A 19,210-nucleotide genomic window follows, 5' to 3' on the forward strand; every position below is an offset into this window, starting at 1 on the left:
CTGAAGACCCGGTAGGGAACCGATTCCTAAGATTTTGGCAGCTCATCACTGGTAGCAGGTGCTAATGCAGAGCAGATAGGCACAACATGGGGCTGTAAACACTGGTGACCTGCCTGCACTTGCTCTCCCAGAACTGTTTTTTTGGATAAATTTCCCAGTCTAGTGTATCGAAGGCCAAGGGGGCTGTAGCAGGCTCATGCTTATCCAAGAGTAACATAATGGTCCAGTGTGTTCCCCATAAGAATGTAAGAACCTACTACTGCAAATACATCTCTACCCGATATAACACTGTCCTTGGGAGCCAAAAAATCTTACTGCATTATAGGTGAAAGTGTTATATTGAACTTGCTTTGATACACCAGAGTGCACAGCTCCCCCCCACCCCCGAGCACCGCTTTACCGCGTTATATCCAAATTTGGGTTATATCAGATCATGTTGTATCAGGGTAGAGGTGTAGTTAAATATGGAATGCTTCACAAATAGTCCCTCCTTCAGCGTAGGGGTAGCACCCCCTGCTTTTAGTACTGAAGGCAAAGGGTTCAAGCCCTGCTGAGGACCCAGGGTGGTTACAAACCAGCAGTGAAATTTAGGCTGTCAACAAAGCAGAGGGGTGCCCACCTGACTTCATGCCTTTGCAAAATGGCTTGGTGTTCAGGTGCCACTTTCCCCTGGATGAGATGTTTTGCTTTCATTAAGCAGAATCTAAGGGCACCTGCTGAGTCTGACTGAAGAAACACGAGTTGAGTTTTCTTTCAATCTCCTTTTTAAACAAAGAGCACCAGAGTTTTCACCACTTAAAAAAAAAAAAAAAAAGGATGGTTTCAATTTCCAAAGAGGTTGGGATGTGATGTGGGCCTGAGGAGGAAGGACAGGGATCCTTCTTCCGAGGGGTGACAGAACAGGCCAGCTGTCCAAATGCTATGCCAACATCCAGGGAAATATTTTCCCGGAGGAAGTACTGGCAGGGGCACTGTCCACGCTGGGAAGGTTTAGCTCACTCAGCTGCAGTCAGCATGCATTAGGGTCAAGAGCCAGAGAGAAAAATTAAAGAGAGAAAGGAGAACAGAGAACAAAAAGTGACAAAGGGGACAAGAAAAAGAAAGAACAAGAAAGAAGAATGATCAAGATACAGAGGGAAAGGGAAAAGAACAAAAAGCACTAGCAAGAGCCACAAAATCAGAAAGAAGAGAAAGGAGATGAGAAAATGCAAGGAGAGATAAAGCAGGCTTGCAAAGAGGGATCTGTGAGACGTAATAGAGACAGAGGAAAGGAAGAGACAGAGAGAACCTGAACAGAAGAGAGATGACAGGGAAGAGTGGAAGATTTAAAGAGAAAGTGACAGAAAGAAAGAGGAGGGGGTTGCTTCCACTCAGTGGAGATGACAAACTGTCAGCGGTGATTGGTGCCATCCACAGATATGTAAATTATCTGGGCACCTGCAGTTCCTGCCTCATGGACATCTTGGGGTAATCTGGAACTTGCTTTGCTCATGCCACCACCCCATCACTTCTGGGTCTCATGAGTCATGCACCCAGTAGCCACAAATCTCCCTGTCTGCAGCTCAGTGACTCTGGCCCAAGCTGAGCACAAAGCAGATCATGGGTCACTTGCCTGCTGTCCATGTAACAAGAACAAGCCAACTGGGGAACCGGGATTTAGATTAAATTTTACAAAAAACTTCCTAACTGTAAGAACAGTGGGACAATGGACCACCTCGGCAGGTTGTGAAAGCTTCTTCATTGGAGGTTTTCAAAAGAAGGCTGGATAGCTATCGGTCATGGATGATTTAAACACAACAAATCCTGCATCTTGCCAATGTGTTACAGTAGAAGACCTTTGTGGACCCTTCTAACCTTATGATTTTGCACCTCACTTCCCCCCCAATCTCCATGCAACTCTGTCAAAAACACTTTGTGATCAGCCAAATTAAAGGGGATTATCCACAGGATAATGAGAGGCTGGTGGGAATATAACTCAAATCTTGGTGGCTGTGGTTTTACATCCCTGCCTAAAGCATCAAGTTCACCTGAGCTGCTTCCATGCCATTGCAGAGGCTGGGGCAGCAATACTTCCATCTAACCCCACCCAATCATCTGAACCTCTCTGCAGACTTAGCTACTTCAAGGGAGAGGAACACCCAACTGTGCTTCCATCCTTGGCAACTTTGCAAAGCTAAGCAGCCCAGTGAGGGATCTCTGATCAAAGTTAAAGTGGAGGATTCCCCTAATGAGTTTCCATAGAGCCAGCACAGAGGAAGATACCTGTGCACAGCCTTTGTGTTGTGTGTGCCTAGTGCCCCTCACCAATGCACCCATTGCATGCTAGGCATGCTGCATATACAATCTCTGCAGGTCCTGTGTTTGGAGTCTCCATGCATTGCAGGACCCTAGGAACAACAGTTGAGCTACATCATAACATTGAACTAGATGATTATATTGCACCTACATCTGGCACTTGTATTGTCCAACCATTAGGGATTCAGTGCACTACCCACACCACTGCTGGTCCTGGAGTTTTTCAGTTATCCTTTGTGTGCTCAATCCTGCAAGGAGCTGCATGTCCTTAATTCCTAATGAAGCCCTTTAGACCGGAGTCAGATCCTTGATTAGTTCCCTAAGTTGTATGAGAAGAACCTTAGAAGGGGAAAACAAAGTTACTTCAGGCAGCCAGCAGGTGGCAGCACAAACAGCATAGTACAGTACTACATTGCAGGGATGCATCCAGGCCACACGATGCAACACCATGCTCCTTTGCTCTGCGTTCAATATTGCTCACCTCCTGAACATGAGGAAAATACAGGCTGTTCTCCCTTGGTGCAGTGCTCAAATCACTAGAGAATAGTGCCATACCAGGCATAATCAATTAAAAAGAGCTAGATGTTTGGCAGAAGTCTATTGTGTTAGGAGCGGGTCGTTTGATAAAGGGTCCCTGCCTCCTCTACCCTGTCATGCACAGACTCCCAATCAGCCTCTGTGGCCCACTGACTCCTTTGCCTCCCTACTGAGATGATTAGCAAGGACAACAATTGTGCCAGGGATGCCACTGCCTGCAAATGGCCTACGATCCTCCAATTTGTTCCATATGTGAGGCCACCAAACAAGCAACAGACAGTGACACCTTTTACAGCCTGGCTTTCTGTCTCACACCAGTGGGAATCAGGGATTGCTCCATTAAAGTTACACTGGTGTGAGAGGACAATCAGTCCCCTTATTTCTGTATGCCTGAGCTGGATTCAGTTGGTTGTCCCATTGCTGAAAGGCTCCATACCCTGTCACCCAAGCCATCAGCCATCCCCACTGCCCCTTTCGTACTTTCAGCCAATACAGGGCTTCCTGCCTTAAGAGTTGTCTCTTCAGCCCTTTGGGACGCCACATATCCTAGCTTTAATGGCTGCATCTCAGTTTTGATGGGGACTCCCCTGCAAGCCTTAACAGCAATTCCACATACTTCCAGGGCTACTGTGGCTCTGTCACAGCAAATTGCTGCACTGGAGACATCCATGCTGCACTGTCACAGAACACTGGGCCACGGTGGTGTGATAGTGCAACAACCAGGCAGAGTGAACCACCATCTGTCTCAGGGAACAACTTTTCGTAGGAGCACATAAACCATGCACTTTTTAAAAAAAACATTATTTCCTTAGACTAGGCAGCCCCCTGCTTGCAAATTGCTTCTTTATCTGGAACCACAGTCCATCTGTCGTATCTGAGGCAATTTAATTCACATTGGTCTATTAAGTACTGCAGTCGCTAGAGGTGCTTTGGTGGTGCTGTGCAATGCAGCTCTGTAATTCCTTAGAAGCTAGTAAAAGCTCTCATTTTTACAGGGCTGTTTTTCCACACTAACAATCTAAGACACTTTCTTAAGCATTCCCATAAACTGTGTGACCCCTGTGGCCACACAAGGCCGAAGATAGAGGGTCACTTAAATGCCAGCTATTCAGAACAGAGTCCTCACAGTTCACTGCTGGGAGACTTAGAGTCTTTGCAGCAATGGGGGTTGCAAATGGCAGCAATGTCTGGTCAAGTTTGGGCTTTTATCCCTTAAGATGCAGGGACTGTTATGGCTTTTGATGCCAGAAAACAAGCGAAATCACCCACGCTCATGTAGTTGTCAGGAAGCAAAAGCCTGAAGTCTGGCTAGGTCATGGGTCCATCCCTCCCTACTGTGGAAGTGACAGGAGTGACACCAGGGATGACTATGGCCCATACTGGCCGCATCTACACTAGAAATCGCACTTGTTTGTGACCAGCTTGGTTGCTTTGGATAGGCTCAAGTACAAAAGATTCAAGATGCTGGTCACATTAGCTGTGCCAAATTATGTTAAGGTCAGCTGGGGGCATTGCCCTGCTACAGAACTGGCACTTTGCTAAACTGACTCAGCTGCAATACCCTCTAGTACACATCACACAATCCAGAGCCCAGCTTCCAGGAGCATGGTCTGGGAGACTTGTCAAAAGCCATTGTGGGACACCTAAGGGAATGGTTACTGCAATGTACTCTCACCTCTTTAGAGATTGCATGCAATGCAGAAATTAAGTCTTGGTAAACATAGGGTCAGATCAACACCACACATCTGTATACAAAGATTAACACAGTGTTCTGCCTGTATACACTCAGCCATACACACACACACTTGTAGGGTACACGTGTGTGTATGTGCTACCTGATTCACAGACTGAAGCCAATGGGAGTCTTTCCAGTTCGCTGAATGAGCCTGGATCAGGCCCAATGTGCGTACACATGCACATGCACACACTGTTTGGAAACTGGCCTGCTAGTGCCCCAGCAAGCTCTGGATGCCGCATGATAATGAGAGAACTTAGCATTTAAATAGCTTCAAACATGTAACCCTCACAGTACATGGCACATGCCCTGTATCAGCATGATGCACAGAACCCCAGGTGTATTTGTGCCGCAGAGCTGACTAAGATGGTGATCGCCCTTGTACTATGTCTGTCTTTGGAGTTGGTGCTCCCGGGTATGTGCTCTGATCCCACCACTTCTGGGTGCATGCTCCATAGTATTTCATCAACAGTTTTTTTTTGAGATACGCCCCTCCTATCACCATTTTGAGAGGGGGTGAATTTTGTACCCATTCGTGCCCCATTTTGGGAAGCTCCTCTCCCCATGTCTCTGCTTTCCAATGCATATTCTTTAGTCCCTCATGCCATCTTTCTAGGGTGCAGGTTCCCATTCATGCCACCCCTTTTTCAGATATACACCCTCCACTCCTGCTTTGAGGAGAGCTGCTCCATCTCCCCACTGGCATTTTAAGTAGTGCTATCAATTCCAGATTAAAAACAGAAAAAAACAGGCTCCCTCACACGAGGGCTGAGTGACATGTAAAATGTCTCATTTGAGGATGCTCCCTGCTAATGGATTGCAAATTGCTTCAATCAGCTCCAATATTACAGATTGCTTGTCTGAAATTGCTGTAAGGAGCTCATTCCGGGGGCCAAATGCACTTCCCATCTTAGGGAAATAACCATCACAGAGTAGCAGTAGTAAGTTGTATGCAAATGAGGCACTGACATAGGCCTCACTGGGGCTTTAGACACATCCCCTTCATCTCCAGCTAGGGGCTGCTTGGGGACACACACTCTCTCTCACTGCAGTAATGGGCTTGGATATCGGTTACAGATTACAAAGCCAATTGCTGTGACAGCTGCATAATTCCACAGTAAATGTAACAAAGCGGCCCTCCTGGACTCGGAGAACATCGCCACCATTTAATCAGCTGAAGGCACTTTTAAAATCTCACTGGGGTTGCAGTGGGACAGCCGAGCTAAAAGGGGATGAGGGTGAAGATTTGGATTTTTGTTGCATCACATTGTCTGCTTGCCTCCTACTGCTCAGCAGTAACAGCTCCATGGATTTCTGGGTAACAGAGACAAGGGCATTGGGTCCAGGCAGAGTTGAAGGGCTATGATTAACCACCTGCCTGCAGCATACCCAGCTGCTTGTCAGACAAGAGGCAATAGGTACTTGAATAGGGCTAAAGGTCAGTGGTTTAATGGGGCTACTGCTTTCTATTCAATAGGCAGGTGGGTGCAGCAGCCTTGGTACAAAAATCACCTCTGTGTCAAACAGCTGACAAGTAGAAAAAATTAAACCAGCCAATAACAATTAAATCCAGTTAGCAAGTGGAGACAATCAGAAGGTGCAAGGGTGCAGGAGGGAGGCAGAGATGAAGACCATGTTTGTACTTACAAACCACTGGATGGGCACCTTCATCATGCAGTATCTGTACTACGTTTCACAGCCATCCAGATGTTCTGCATGCATAACGAGGCTATTGGCAGAGACATATTTCTTGCAATTTCTGGTTCTGGCAGAGGTGGAGTGTTTGTTATGATCTTAGTTATAGAGAACAGTGGCAAGCCTCATACAAAGCGCACTTACACTTGCTATTATCTTTTTAAAAGTAGTCCCTGACCACAGTGCCTGACCACTGAGTCCTACATTTTCAAGTATTTCTTTTCTATCTAAATATTAAATGGGGTCCATAGCATGTAATTAAAGCTATAAGGTTGTTTTTTTTATTTAACAATATCTTAGTGTTAGTGAATCAGCAAGGTTTACATAGACATAACAGGTCAAATTCATGGAGGTCAGTGGAGCTGCATATGCTTAGCTGCAGGGCTGACTTTTACTATTATTTGTATTACGGTAGCACCTACCTACCCCAACTCAAATCAAGGCCCCATTGTGCTAGATGCTGTACATACATAAAGAAACAGACCTGCTCTGAAGAGCTTACAAACTAGCTAGACAAGATAGTAACAAAAACCGAGGCAGAGAGAGTTTCAGTGATTTTGTCAGATAGGGAATGTGTGACAGCCAGGAATTGAATGCACATCACTTGAATCCCAGGCCAGTACCTTAAAAGCAAGGAAGGCCTTGTGGTTATGTTTAACTTACATATATTATTTTGAACGTGGCAGGATTAACAGTGTGATGGGCATTTCCCTGACATGGGTGGAAACACAGTCCCTTCTTCAAAGGCCATCCAAGCTAGAAAGACAGTCAAATGAAGGGTGAAGAAAAGAAGTGTAATATACAAGTAAAGTGATCAGCATAAGTAAAGGCACATGACATTGTTAACCTATTAAATTGCCTTCCTTGCACAATTCACCCTTTGGGCATTTCTTCCACATCAGTTGTAATATTCTTATGAAACTGAGACTGCTCGGGCTGACAGCGGCACTACTGCTAACCATTGAGATTTTGGAAGTCTTGCAATATTTATTTGTTGTTTTGTTTTTTAAAAAAAGGTTCACATGATTTTTCTGATTTCTGTTTTCAGACTCACAAAGTTTTGACCTTATTCAAAATTGCCACCATTTCCCATGGCACAGACTGCCCTCAGCAAGATGTCACTATTTCCCTACAATCTTTTCAGGTGAAAGTGAGGCTCCTCCCTCAGGAATGCTCAGTCCACACTCTAGATCCTCTTTCCATAGCGGCCTCCTCCCACCTCCTTGGCATTCAGGTGCAGTAATGAGCCATTTGCCTCAGCGAGTCAGCATTTATCGGTACCTAGGGCCAGCGCTTCCATTAGGCGACCCTAGGTGGTCGCCTAGGATGCCAGGATTTGGGGGGCGGCATTTGTGCACTCCCCAAGGGGTGTACGGGAGCTTCCGGTTCCGCTCTCGTCGCACTGCCGAAGAAGGACCTTCTGCCGACGTGCCGCGAAAAACAGCAGCAGGCAATTGAGCAGCTCAATGACTGCCGCTGTCGCCTGCGGCATTTCGGCAGAGGGTCCTTCTTTGGCGGCGTGATGGGAGTGGAACTGGAAGCTCCCGCGCGCTCCGTGGGGAGCGCACAAAATGCTGCCCCCTGAATTCTGTCTAGGGTGCCAGAAACCCTGGCGCCACTCCTGCCAGTACCCACTTAGCCCTTTCCCAGCAGGCCCTGCACCTGCTAATGGTGGCACTCACCTGTGTCATAGCACATAATTTCTGCTCCCTGACAGGATGATTTCATGTAGAGGTTTCAAGATGGCCACACAAACACTCGCAGCATGAATACTCGTGCAAATATGTATTCATATGAGTATTTGTGCAACAAGACTTCCCTTATACAAATGTTCATGAAAAATACACAAGAGTTGCTAGTACTAGAGTGAACATGTGTGTTGTATTCAAACAAATGACTGCAACTTCTGTCACTCGCCCTAGATCTCCATATTAATAAGGAAAGGAATGCTCTGGCTGCACACCGAGCCCAATCAGCAAAAATCCCCAAACAAGTCACTTCTCCAGAGCAGAATCTTTTAGAATCTGAATATTCCCCATCAGGAGCTCTGCACGCTAGGGAGACCAGATGGAAATTAAGCTCTTGATGGGAGGAACATTAAGGCATTAATTCAGTTGTCAGGCTGCATCTAAAAGAATCATGTGCAGAACATGGAGGTAGTAACAAAGGCTGCAGTGGGAGCTGGCTGGTTGGGTGGTCTAGGGACAACATTTTGGTAGTTTAAGTTCAACATGGAGTCAGCAGCCAAAATCTTGAGTTTGGCTAGTCCCCAAAATTCAGCAAAAAGCCCCAGCCCCAGCACTCTTTATTTCTAAAGGAATCTGAACTCCAGAGTCAGATCCCTATTTTGCAGATAGTCAGAGTGGGCTGAACAACCTAGACAGGATGGGAGGGAGCGAATGAGAATGGAAACCTGAATGTCACTGCAGAGTACTGTCTCCTGGATTGGACCCATAATTGGAGGCTATTCAGAGTGCTGACCTAACTGTGTGGCTTTGGGCTTCCCCTATATCTGAAATCATCATGTTCCCGACTGTCTCCTTCTACCACCAGAGCTTGGCCCACATTAGTCAACTTCTCTGAAGCTTATGAGGCTCGGTGCCTGACTCTGAGCTCCCTTTGGGACAGGTTTTCAAGAAGGGAGGGCAGAATGTCACAGGTGGGCCCAAGTGGCCATGTTCAGACTAAAATTGCCCCAATGTTCCAGAAGTTGTGAGAGTTTGACCCTTGCATTCTTTTTCTGGCCCATTTTCACTGAAATCAAGAGGAACTGGGGATGTGAAATCCCCAAGGAATCAATACAGGGAAATTGTCAAAAATAGGAGAACTGGGCTTGTTTCATCCCCAGAATTCCAGACCTCAGAAACTGTCAAAAATGCCTATCCTCTTAATCCCAGTGCAGAAAAGCTTGGGTAGAGATAGGCCACAGTCCAAATGGTTAATGCATCCGTTATTGCTTTATTATACACTATTATTTAATATCAGCACTTCAATAGGGGCTGGAAATCCCTTTATAGCTTGTGTAAATATTTTATACTTGTTACTGTAAATAGAAAAGCTTAAGAACAGGCAGAAGAGGGGATGGGAGTTGGGGCTCTGGGATTGCAATATAAAGAGCACAGCGTGTGGATACAGATAATTCTATCTGCCTGCATCAGCTGCCAGTGCTCCACACAACAGAAATGGAAAGAGGTTTCAGTTGGTCTTTCCTGACAGCATACAGAAGAGAAAGAGAGAGGAAGGAAGAACGACTTGACAGCCAGGCCCTGGGGAGCTTATCCAAGAGCTCCTGGGCTTCGCTGGAGTCCGGTGGCTAAAAGCTGGTCTACACAGCTTCTACATCCCTTTAAACCAGTAAACTGATCTAGTTAAAGTGGTGCAGCCCCTAGAGTGTAAAGGTGCTTATATTAGTACAGCTTATTCCCCTAAGTATAGGGGTGAGGGGTATAAACACCTTGATACGGGTATAATTGCATCCATCTTAGGGGGTTGTACCACCTTAACTATTAGTTTATATTCTGATACAGCACTACAAAAACCATGCAGAAAAGTTCCTTGGGACACAGAGGATTTCATTTCATCACCTGTTCAAATCCAGACCACATCAATAGCGACTGAAAGCCATTCCTGCCCAATGCCTGGTCAGTGGCCCTTTTGCGAAACAAGTTGGATGCATCTCAGTCCAGCTCCAAGTGGGACAGGTGCCTACATCACAAAAAAAGCCTCCAACAAAATTCTATGTCCCCCTGTTAACAATTGCAACAAAGAGGCATACAAGGCAGGACTGAGGTGCATGGATAGGATGGTGTGGAGGGCAGGCTTGCTACCCATACTGCACCCATGTTATGGGTGAAGACAGACCCTCAAATTCTGGGGCCATCTAGCCAGCAGTACCTGCCATCAGCATCTTAAAAAACCAACAGCAACCCCAAGAGCAGCATGAGGTGCATACAGAGCTAACATCCAGCATCCCCAGGGAGGGAAATATAGCTGATGTAGCTGTAATTTGCAGTATCTCCTCCCAGAAAGTAAACAATGGCATCTCCAAAGGGGATATTTCCCCAGTCTTGTGAATCCAGGACAGGGGATTATAGTATCCTACATAAAAGTACCACCCCTCTCCTGGTATCTGAGAATACAAATTGCAGCTGGTTTTTCACTTCCCACATGAACGTGATCTCAGGGCATGAAGTGAAGGGGAAAATCTCATAACAAACAGAAACAAACAACAGGCCCAAGGGCCCTATTATGCCTACGTTTGCAAAGCGGAACAGGCTGTGATGCCACTGGGGTCTTTAGCATATTAAAAACCAGGCTCCAAAACCTGTAAATAAGTGAAGGGATTTGCAAGTTTGCAGGATTGCATGGTGGGGTGCTGAAATCATGTAAACGTGATGGGATCAAATCCCTCAGCTGAGGCTCCACATAACTCTTCCCCCATCCAAAGTATGTTCCTTTCAGATGAAACTCTCATAAGGTATCCACGGTTGGAAAAAGGCTGCAGTTTACCACACCAAGGGAAGCTGGGATGGGAATCAGCTACTTTCAGTGGCTTAAATCACAATAATAATTTAGTGCTTTCAGGTAGCTTTCCTGTGAGGATCTCAAATACTTGAAATACAAACTCACAACCTCCCTAGGGGAGCAGGAAACAGATATCGAAATAGGGATTGCTTCACCCACTTCTGAAATACAGCACCCCCTGGTGAGGAATGCAGCAGCTGCTCAACAGTGCACAGTAACACTACACAGCACTTTGGGACAGGATGTGGAGAAGAGAGCACTTGAATGAAACCAGAGGAGGGATTTAAGTCAGGCAGAATGTGTTGGAATCTGGTCAGGTGAACTCCCCTTTAATATTATGGAGAGATTCCACAGGATCTAAGGGGTATGTCTATGCTGCATTTTTAACCCCCTCCCCCCCAGCAGCAAATCTCAAAGCCCAGGTCTGTAGACGGGCTCATGCTACGGTGCTAAAAACAGCTGAGTAGACACTCAAGACTGGAACTTGGGCTCCGAAGCCCAGAGAGGGGCGTGCGTTTCAGAGCCTGAGCTCCAGCCCAAGCCACAACATCTACATAGTATCAGAGGGTAGCCGTGTTAGTCTGGATCTGTAAAAGCAGCAAAGAATCCTGTGGCACCTTATAGACTAACAGACGTTTTGGAGCATGAGCTTTCGTGGGTGAATACCCACTTCCTCAGATGCATGTCATGCATCTGAGGAAGTGGGTATTCACCCACGAAAGCTCATGCTCCAAAACGTCTGTTAGTCTATAAGGTGCCACAGGATTCTTTGCTGCTTTTAACATCTACATAGCTGCTTTTAGCACTGTAGCACAGGCTCTGCAAGCTTGAGTCTGTAGACTTGGGCTCTGAGACTCACTGCAACACAGCAAAGACATATCCTCAGTGATCACAATGTTGTGGGGGAGAGCACCTCCTACTGAGTCATCAACATTTCTTCCTGCAGCACAATGTTCCTAAACTGTCTCCAATCCAACCCTGGCCTAATTGTGCTGCATTTGAGAGTTCTAAGGCAATCACAGAGCAGAGATTCAACCAAAGCCATTAGCATAAAGTCAAGTTACCTAATTCACTTTATCCTTGTAAAGCAACACAATTTTAGTAAAAGCTACTAACCCCCCCAATGGCACACAATTTCCAGTGTGTCTCTTGGAGGAGATGGTTAGCTCTGCAAAGCACCAGCTGACAGCTGTAGTAAAAAGAGAGCCCGAAACATAAGGCCTTGTATTAGAGGCCTGGTATGAGGCCCGAGGCCTGGTCTAAAGTAGCTGTCAAAACTTTGCTGATATAAAGCAAAGTCCAGTTGTGAGCAAGAGGCAGAGCCTACTCACACAATCTGTAATATTATCCTGTAATTAAATCTATAATAAATCTGTAATTAGCCCAGGCAAAAACAGGGCTAATATTGCTGAAACACTCATTCCTATGAATTGCTATGTACAAAACACTCATGCAAACATTCCAAAAGGGCAGTACTACAACGTTCCAACACCAGGAGTGGTACAAGTACACTCCCCATAAATAAGAGGAACATCCTGACCCATCTTAAAGATAAGGTCAGGATGATGAATTAAGATATTTCAATCGAACTAATAGGTTCAAGGTAATGGGTGGTAGCGAGCCATGTCAGAGGGGCAATACATAACTTGGGGTATAAAAAGGTATCTCTGAGGGGGTGTTAGGGTCTGGCCAAGGGGATAGTGGAAAGTCCCACTACTAACTGAGCCAGTCCATTGTCTCAAGCATACATGCGATAGTGTATCTGTAACCACTGAGCCAGGGCATTTGCACCATGCTTTGTCAGCAATAAACCTAAACAAGTTCCTTTGCTGAAAACCAAGTCTGTGAATTTATTGGGCAGTTCAATCAAAGCCTGCTGTCTCTGCTATCTGCACAGAGCTGGGACAGCATACAACCCCCCTGCCCACATACGCAGCCAAACATATGACACCAGCCAGCCATGTGTTGTAAAACAGCCCTAGTCACTGAGGCTGTAAGTCAGAGCCAAATGGGGTGAAATGCAAGTTCCTCTGGAGCCATTGCAGCTGATCACACCTATAGTCTTAATTCAGAGAGCCCACTAGGTCCCACCGCCCCAATAACCTTCCTCTGCTAGAACTAGTCTCCTAACTAGGCCACTATTCAATTTCCAGTAAGAGCTCCACTGGAGCCATCCCGCTACTTGGTCTGAACAGGATGCACATTAAAGATTCCCATTTCAGTGCATTCTTCACCACCAACCCCATAACAGAGACATTACCGTCTTTGGTGCCAATGAGGCACAGATTAGGGAGTCCCAATTGTTTAAAGGTAGGCAGAATATCTGGTACACACACCTCCAGTGAGATGGTAAGAGCATCTCTGGGACAAGAGTGGGGAAAGGGGAGTTGGGAATGCCTCAGACAGTTTATTTCTTAAAAATCTACAGGAAACTATTCAAGGACCTACCCACTAGGGTAACCTCATGTGTAATGAGCTAGGGGAAAAGTCAGAGCACAAGAGGCTAAGTCAGAGTAGGAGTGGGAGCCGAGACCTCTGGCTGAATTGCCAGGACCTCACACACTTCATGTCTCTCTGTGCCTCAGTCTACCTGTCTGAATAATAGGAATGACAATACCGTAATGAGCCAGTGAGTATATGTGCAGCACTGCCCTGTACTGGATAGAATTGGAACAGTTTCAACTGCTGGGACCATAACTAGGCTCCTAGGGACTTCAGTAATACAAATTAATAAATAATATATTGTAAATAGAAAATCTCCAATAGTTCAGTGTGAAGCCACACTTGCCCCCATGCTGCCTTCAGTTACACTTTATTCCAGCCCAGACACACAGGTGCTATAAAGCAAGTTACAGTAGGGATAGACCTCTACTCCCATGGTACAGGGCCCTATTGCTTGAGCTAAAGGAAACTTTCCATCATGACAGGGGTTTGAACTGCAGGATGGCTGAGGTGGGAGCATGGAGAACTCCATCTTCAAAGTCATGAACCTTGGAAAGGGAAGGATTCTTGCTGAATGGAGGAGAGAGGCAGTGAATCAGAAATGAGGTGAGGGGGTTACAGGGAGTTGAGAAAGGACATGGATGCTGATTGAGCAGTTGCATTCACTTTACCGTTGCTCTGTGCAACACATTCTGGTGAATTACACAGGCTTGTCTGGAGTAAATGCAATTCATTAAATAAATCAGCTGTTTGCTTCCTCTCCCTCCCAGAACTGATGGGCCACTTGCTCCAGCAGGGAGTGACATGTGGCTGCGTTACCACTGCACCATAATTAATACCTGGCCATCTGTCACGGCATACGTACTGCCCCAGTCTCCATTAAATATTGACTCACCCTCAATTCATGAGGGGGAAGTAGCATCAGTAATTAAATGTCTGTTGTGCCCAGGGCGATCTGATTGCTGCAGAAAGCAGGGGCCACATGAAATATTGCAAGGGCCACCTGTGCTGTTCATCTCAATGGGGCTCCTAGAGCAATGATTGGGAAGCCAACCTTCAAGGATACTTAGTATAGCAGGATCCTTAAGGTGACCTGATGGCCCCTCTCCATTCCCTTCTCATGTTCCAGTTTCTGCTGCCCCTCCTATACTCTTAGCAGCCTCAGTATCCACTACCCCCTATTCTCCACTTTCTCATTGCCTCCTTTCACATCCTGCCCCACTCCCATTGTAAATCAACTCATCGTGCTTTCACAATGAGCCTCACATTTATTCTCCATACCCCATCATTTCCATCTCATTGCAGAGTTGGATGGAGGGCTGGCTAGCTCATGGTCTTGAGATACTCTAGGCCATCAGTTTAACTTTAGGGTTCTGGCTCAGTGGCTACCCTTAAGTCTTCCGCAGCTGATGGCTTTTCAGAATAGCCCCTTGTTATAAACAGATAGCTAAGGGTTAATGTCTCTTTAGTTGCCTACCTCGATTATGTGGCCATTTTTTCATATTCATGGCCCGAACACCTAGAACACCTGGAAAAAGTCTTTGAGCGCATCAGGCAGGCAGGATTAACTGTTAAGGCCAAAAAGTGTCAAATAGGCCAAAACAGAGTGACTTACCTGGGACACCAGGTGGGTCGAGGAACCATAAACCCCCTACAGGCCAAGGTGGATGCTATCCAAAAGTGGCCTGTCCCAAAGTCCAAGAAACAGGTCCAATCCTTCTTAGGCTTGGCCGGGTATTACAGGTGATTTGTACCACACTTCAGCCAAATTGCTGCCCCACTGACCGAACTGACCAAAAAGACCCAGCCGAATGCAGTCAAGTTGACTAATGAGCGTCAAAAGGCCTTTACCCAGCTTAAGGCGACGCTCATGTCGGACCCTATGCTAAGGGCCCCGGACTTTGACAAACCATTCCTAGTAACCACAGATGCATCTGAGCATGGTATAGGGGCAGTTCTCATGCAGGAAGGACTGTATCACAACTTCCATCCTGTTGTGTTTCTCAGCAAGAAACTGTCTGAGAGGGAAAGTCACTGGTCAGTCAATGAAAAGGAATGCTACGCCATTGTATATGCCCTGGAAAAGCTACGTCCATACGTTTGGGGACGGCGGTTCCAGCTACAAACTGACCATGCTGCGCTAAAGTGGCTTCATACTGCTAAGGGGAACAACAAAAAACTGCTTCAATGCAGTTTAGCTCTCCAAGATTTTGATTTTGATATTCAACACATTTCAGGAGCTTCTAACAAAATGGCTGATGCACTCTCTCGTTAAAGTTTCCCATAATCCACTGGTTGAAATTTGTCCTTGAAATGTAGAAAGTCTTGTAGTTTACATACTTAGTAGTACATGTAAAGGTGCATGTGTTGTATTAATCTGTTTATTGTAAAGTTCTAGGAAGAAATCACCGCCAGTGAGGTTCCCCACTGTCTGCGATTTGGGAGGCGTGTCATAAACAGATAGCTAAGGGTTAATGTCTCTTTCACCTGTAAAGGGTTAACAAACAGTGACCTGCAACACCTGACCAGAGGACCAATCAGGAGACAAGATACTTTCAAATCTCGGTGGAGAGAAGCCTTTGTGTGTTTTTTTTGGTTTTGCTTTGTTCTCTCTGGACTCTGAGAGTGACCACACGTACCTACAGGCTCTCTAATCTTCTATTCCAATTTTGTAAGTATAAAGGTAGAAAGGCGGTATAGTCTTTTTATTTCTTTTCCTTTATTTGCAAATGTGTAGTTGGAAGTATTTCAAATTGTATTTGCTCGGCGGGAGGCTTCTTTTTAGTTTCTATAAGCTGACAGACCCTGTAACTTTTTACCATCTAAATTGCAGAGATAGACCTTTTACTTTTTCTTTCTTTTTATTAAAAGTTTTGCTTTTAAGACCTGTCTGATTTTTTCCCCCTTGTTAAGGCTCAAGAGAATTGAGTCTGTACTTAACAGGGAATGAGAAGGGAGGGGAAGGTTGGAATCCCTTTGTTTTAGATTCACGGAGCTTGAATCTGGATTGCCTCTGGGGGAAGGTATCATTCCTCTCTGTGTGGTGATTCAAGGAGTTGAATCACGGTGATCTCCTAGTGTACCCAGGGCGGGAAAGAGCTGGGAGGAAGAAAGGAGGGGGAAGGGAAATGGTTTATTCCCCTTTGTTGTGAGACTCAAGGAATTTGGGTCTTGGGGTCCCCAGGGAAGGTTTTGGGAGAGACCAGAGTCTATCAGGCGCTCTACTCTAAGTCCTGATTGGTGGCAGCATTACAGGATCTAAGCTAAGGTCCAGATTTGGGAATTATACTATGACACCCCGTGTGACATGAGTTTTTGAGTTTTGAAGATCAGGTAACCACCTCCCCAAACAGCATTAATAGCCTCCACACTCGCAGGTTCAGCAGAGAGGCAGAGGACTGAGTGGGCCATGGAGACTGAGCTACCCTCTTCCCCACCCCATCTGAGCTGGGAGCATGACCTGCAGCCAGCCTGCCTCTGAACTTCACCTAGGAAACAGCAGTTTACACTCATGCTCCACATCTTTCACTTCCTCATCCCTGTGTCCTTTCCCAGCACCAAGTGGCAGGACCTGCTGCCATCTGTACAGGGTGAGGAGCTTTGGTGGGCCAGTCTGTATTCCACCCTGGTCCCATGGGCTGATGGCGATATTAGTTGGTGGCTCCTTCACAGAGCCATGATCACTAGCATGGTTCACCCCCTCCTCCAAAACCTGCCTCTTCTGTGGTGAAAATGAGACCCTGGCACACATCTACCTCAAGTGTGCCAAGTTGCAGCCCCTTTTCTGACTCCTCCAGAACCTCCTCCTCAGGTTCTGGCTGCAATTTTCCCCACATCACCTGCTCTATGCACACCCCATCTATGTCCCCACAAAGTCACCAGACCTCCTCATCAACCTGCTCCTGGCATTGGCCAAGGTGGCCATTCATCTTACCTGGAGGAGCAAGTTGGATGGGGAGGTGTTCTGCCACTGTTTCCGATCCTCCTTAAAGTCATGTCCCTGGACAGAGTTCATCTGGACTGCACAAACTGGTTTCTTGGACACTTTCGAGGAGCAGTGGGTGTTGTCCAGGGTTCTCTGCTCAGTGTCCCCTCCTGGATCCCTGTGACCCTCACTTCCGTCCCTGTTTTTTTTCCATTTGTTGTCCTCTGAAATCTTTTAAGACCTGAGGCCAGTAGCTCCTCCCCCTTAGGCTGGAGGGAGGAGCCTTTAGATGTGGGCAGACTTCTGCCTGAGAGCTTCAATAGGTGTTAAGATGGAAGGGGATAGGTCTGATCCTTCTCTGCTGGAATAGGGTAGTGAGGAGACTTGTGATGGGTCTAGTTCACCTTGGCACTGATGCAGGAGGAGGAGAAGCAGGGGCTGGGATCTGGGAGGATCTGGTAACTAGCTGGCAAAGCACAGGTTCCCCATGCCAATCTCATCCCATGATGTTAATCACAAAAGGCATCTGTGGGGAAGGAGTGTAAAGCAAGATGGCTGTCTATAGCAGCAAACACTGTGTTAGAGCCTCCGCATGGCACCAAATGCCCCTCACCAGCCTGGTTCCAGGCTGTCAGCACAGCTTTTACGGGTGCCAACAATTAGGATGGCCAATAGTGAATTATAGCAATACCAGTTAAACAGGCTGATGCCACAATTACAGCTCTGGAAGAGAGGGCTTCCTAATTTCTCAGCTGACCCAAGTGGGCAGGCTCTGCTGGAAGGCAGACATATCTGGGGCAGATGGCTGGTTTTTAATTTTCCTCTGGCATACAGGAAAGGGGAGGGGGACAGTACTGGCCCTGGGTTCATTAATCTGCCGAGGATCTAGAGAGCTGGGAAGCAGTGGGGAGTCCAACAGGTTCTCTATGCTGAATGGGGCCTGGGTGCCAAAGGGGACTGGGAACAGGATACTAGCTGGGACACAAGAGGATTGTCTTAAATGCAAATCTGATTTGCAACACATCAGTCAGGTGAGAGAGGTAAGAAACAAACATGAACCTTCTGTGATGGGAAGAGGGGGCAGTTTGGTGCTGCCCAGGTAGTGCAGTGAAGGGTACCCATATATCCATACACACACCTGACATCTGCATCCATTTGTCCTACATGGACACAATGCTGCTGCTTCTAGACAGACAGAAGGAATTAAAAAAAAAAGTGCCCTTAAAGTGTGGGAGGTTCAATACAGCATTCTGGTGAGTGCTTTGGATGGGTCAGAAATCAACCCAGAAATGCAATCAGATGCTACAGTGGGGAAACTCAAAGGGGTAGGAGGGCTTAAGGGTATGTTGGAGACAAGGGACAGACCATAAAGGAAGGGGAGGGGAAACATTTGCATTGGGGGGGAGGGGGTTCCAGGGCAAGGTTAAGGGGATACAGGGTTATTGCCAGAGTCGCTAGGAGCCCCCTAGGTGGGGGATGGGGACGCTGAGTAGTTGCACTGGGTTCATGCACATAGGTTGACCAGACAGCATATGTGAAAAATCAGGATGGGGTGGGGGGTAATAGGAGTCTATATAAGAAAAAGACCCAAAAATCAGGACTGTCTCTATAAAATCAGGACATCTGGTCACCCTACCTGCACAGTAGCTGCTCAGTGTTTCCTCAGGGCTCAGAACACCTGCTCTGGTAGCCAGTGAACTCCAGACCCTCCGCACTCCCTCCTCTGAGCACAATCGGAAGCTCTTCAGCCCCTGGTGAGTCAGAGCAAGAGGAAGATGCTCAGCTGCTTCCAGGCCAGGGCCATGGGGACAGAAAGCCCCAGTCAGAGTCCCCTCAGGACCCCTTCTGTAATTTGGACACTAGCAAGAGACGAGGTATTTCCCACTTTCTAGGCTACTCCATCATGCCGGGTACTCCTCAGAAGCTGAGGTCTGTAGATTCACAGATTCCAAGGCCAGAAGGGAGCATGGTGATCATCCACTGACCGCCTGTTGAACATGGGCTAGAGAACTGCCCCAAAATAATTCCTAGAGCAGATGTTTTAGAACAACATCCAG

At 46.7% G+C, this 19,210-nt stretch overlaps 1 protein-coding gene across 2 annotated transcripts in view; it reads right to left on the reverse strand.

The window, feature by feature from the left end:
* ASIC1 (acid sensing ion channel subunit 1) overlaps window positions 1–19,210 on the reverse strand; it is a 177,788-nt gene that overhangs the window by 109,124 nt on the left and 49,454 nt on the right. Inside the window, exon 2 of one of the 2 annotated variants that reach the window (XM_030554921.1) lies at window positions 18,790–18,904. The exons of the other annotated variant lie outside the window; for it this stretch is intronic. The gene's annotated coding sequence lies outside the window, so the exon portion shown is untranslated. The remainder of the gene's footprint in view (window positions 1–18,789; window positions 18,905–19,210) is intronic. 2 annotated transcript variants of the gene reach the window in all.

The sequence above is a fragment of the Gopherus evgoodei genome, chromosome 3, assembly GCF_007399415.2.
Source record: "Gopherus evgoodei ecotype Sinaloan lineage chromosome 3, rGopEvg1_v1.p, whole genome shotgun sequence".
NCBI classification, from domain to species: Eukaryota; Metazoa; Chordata; order Testudines; family Testudinidae; genus Gopherus; species Gopherus evgoodei.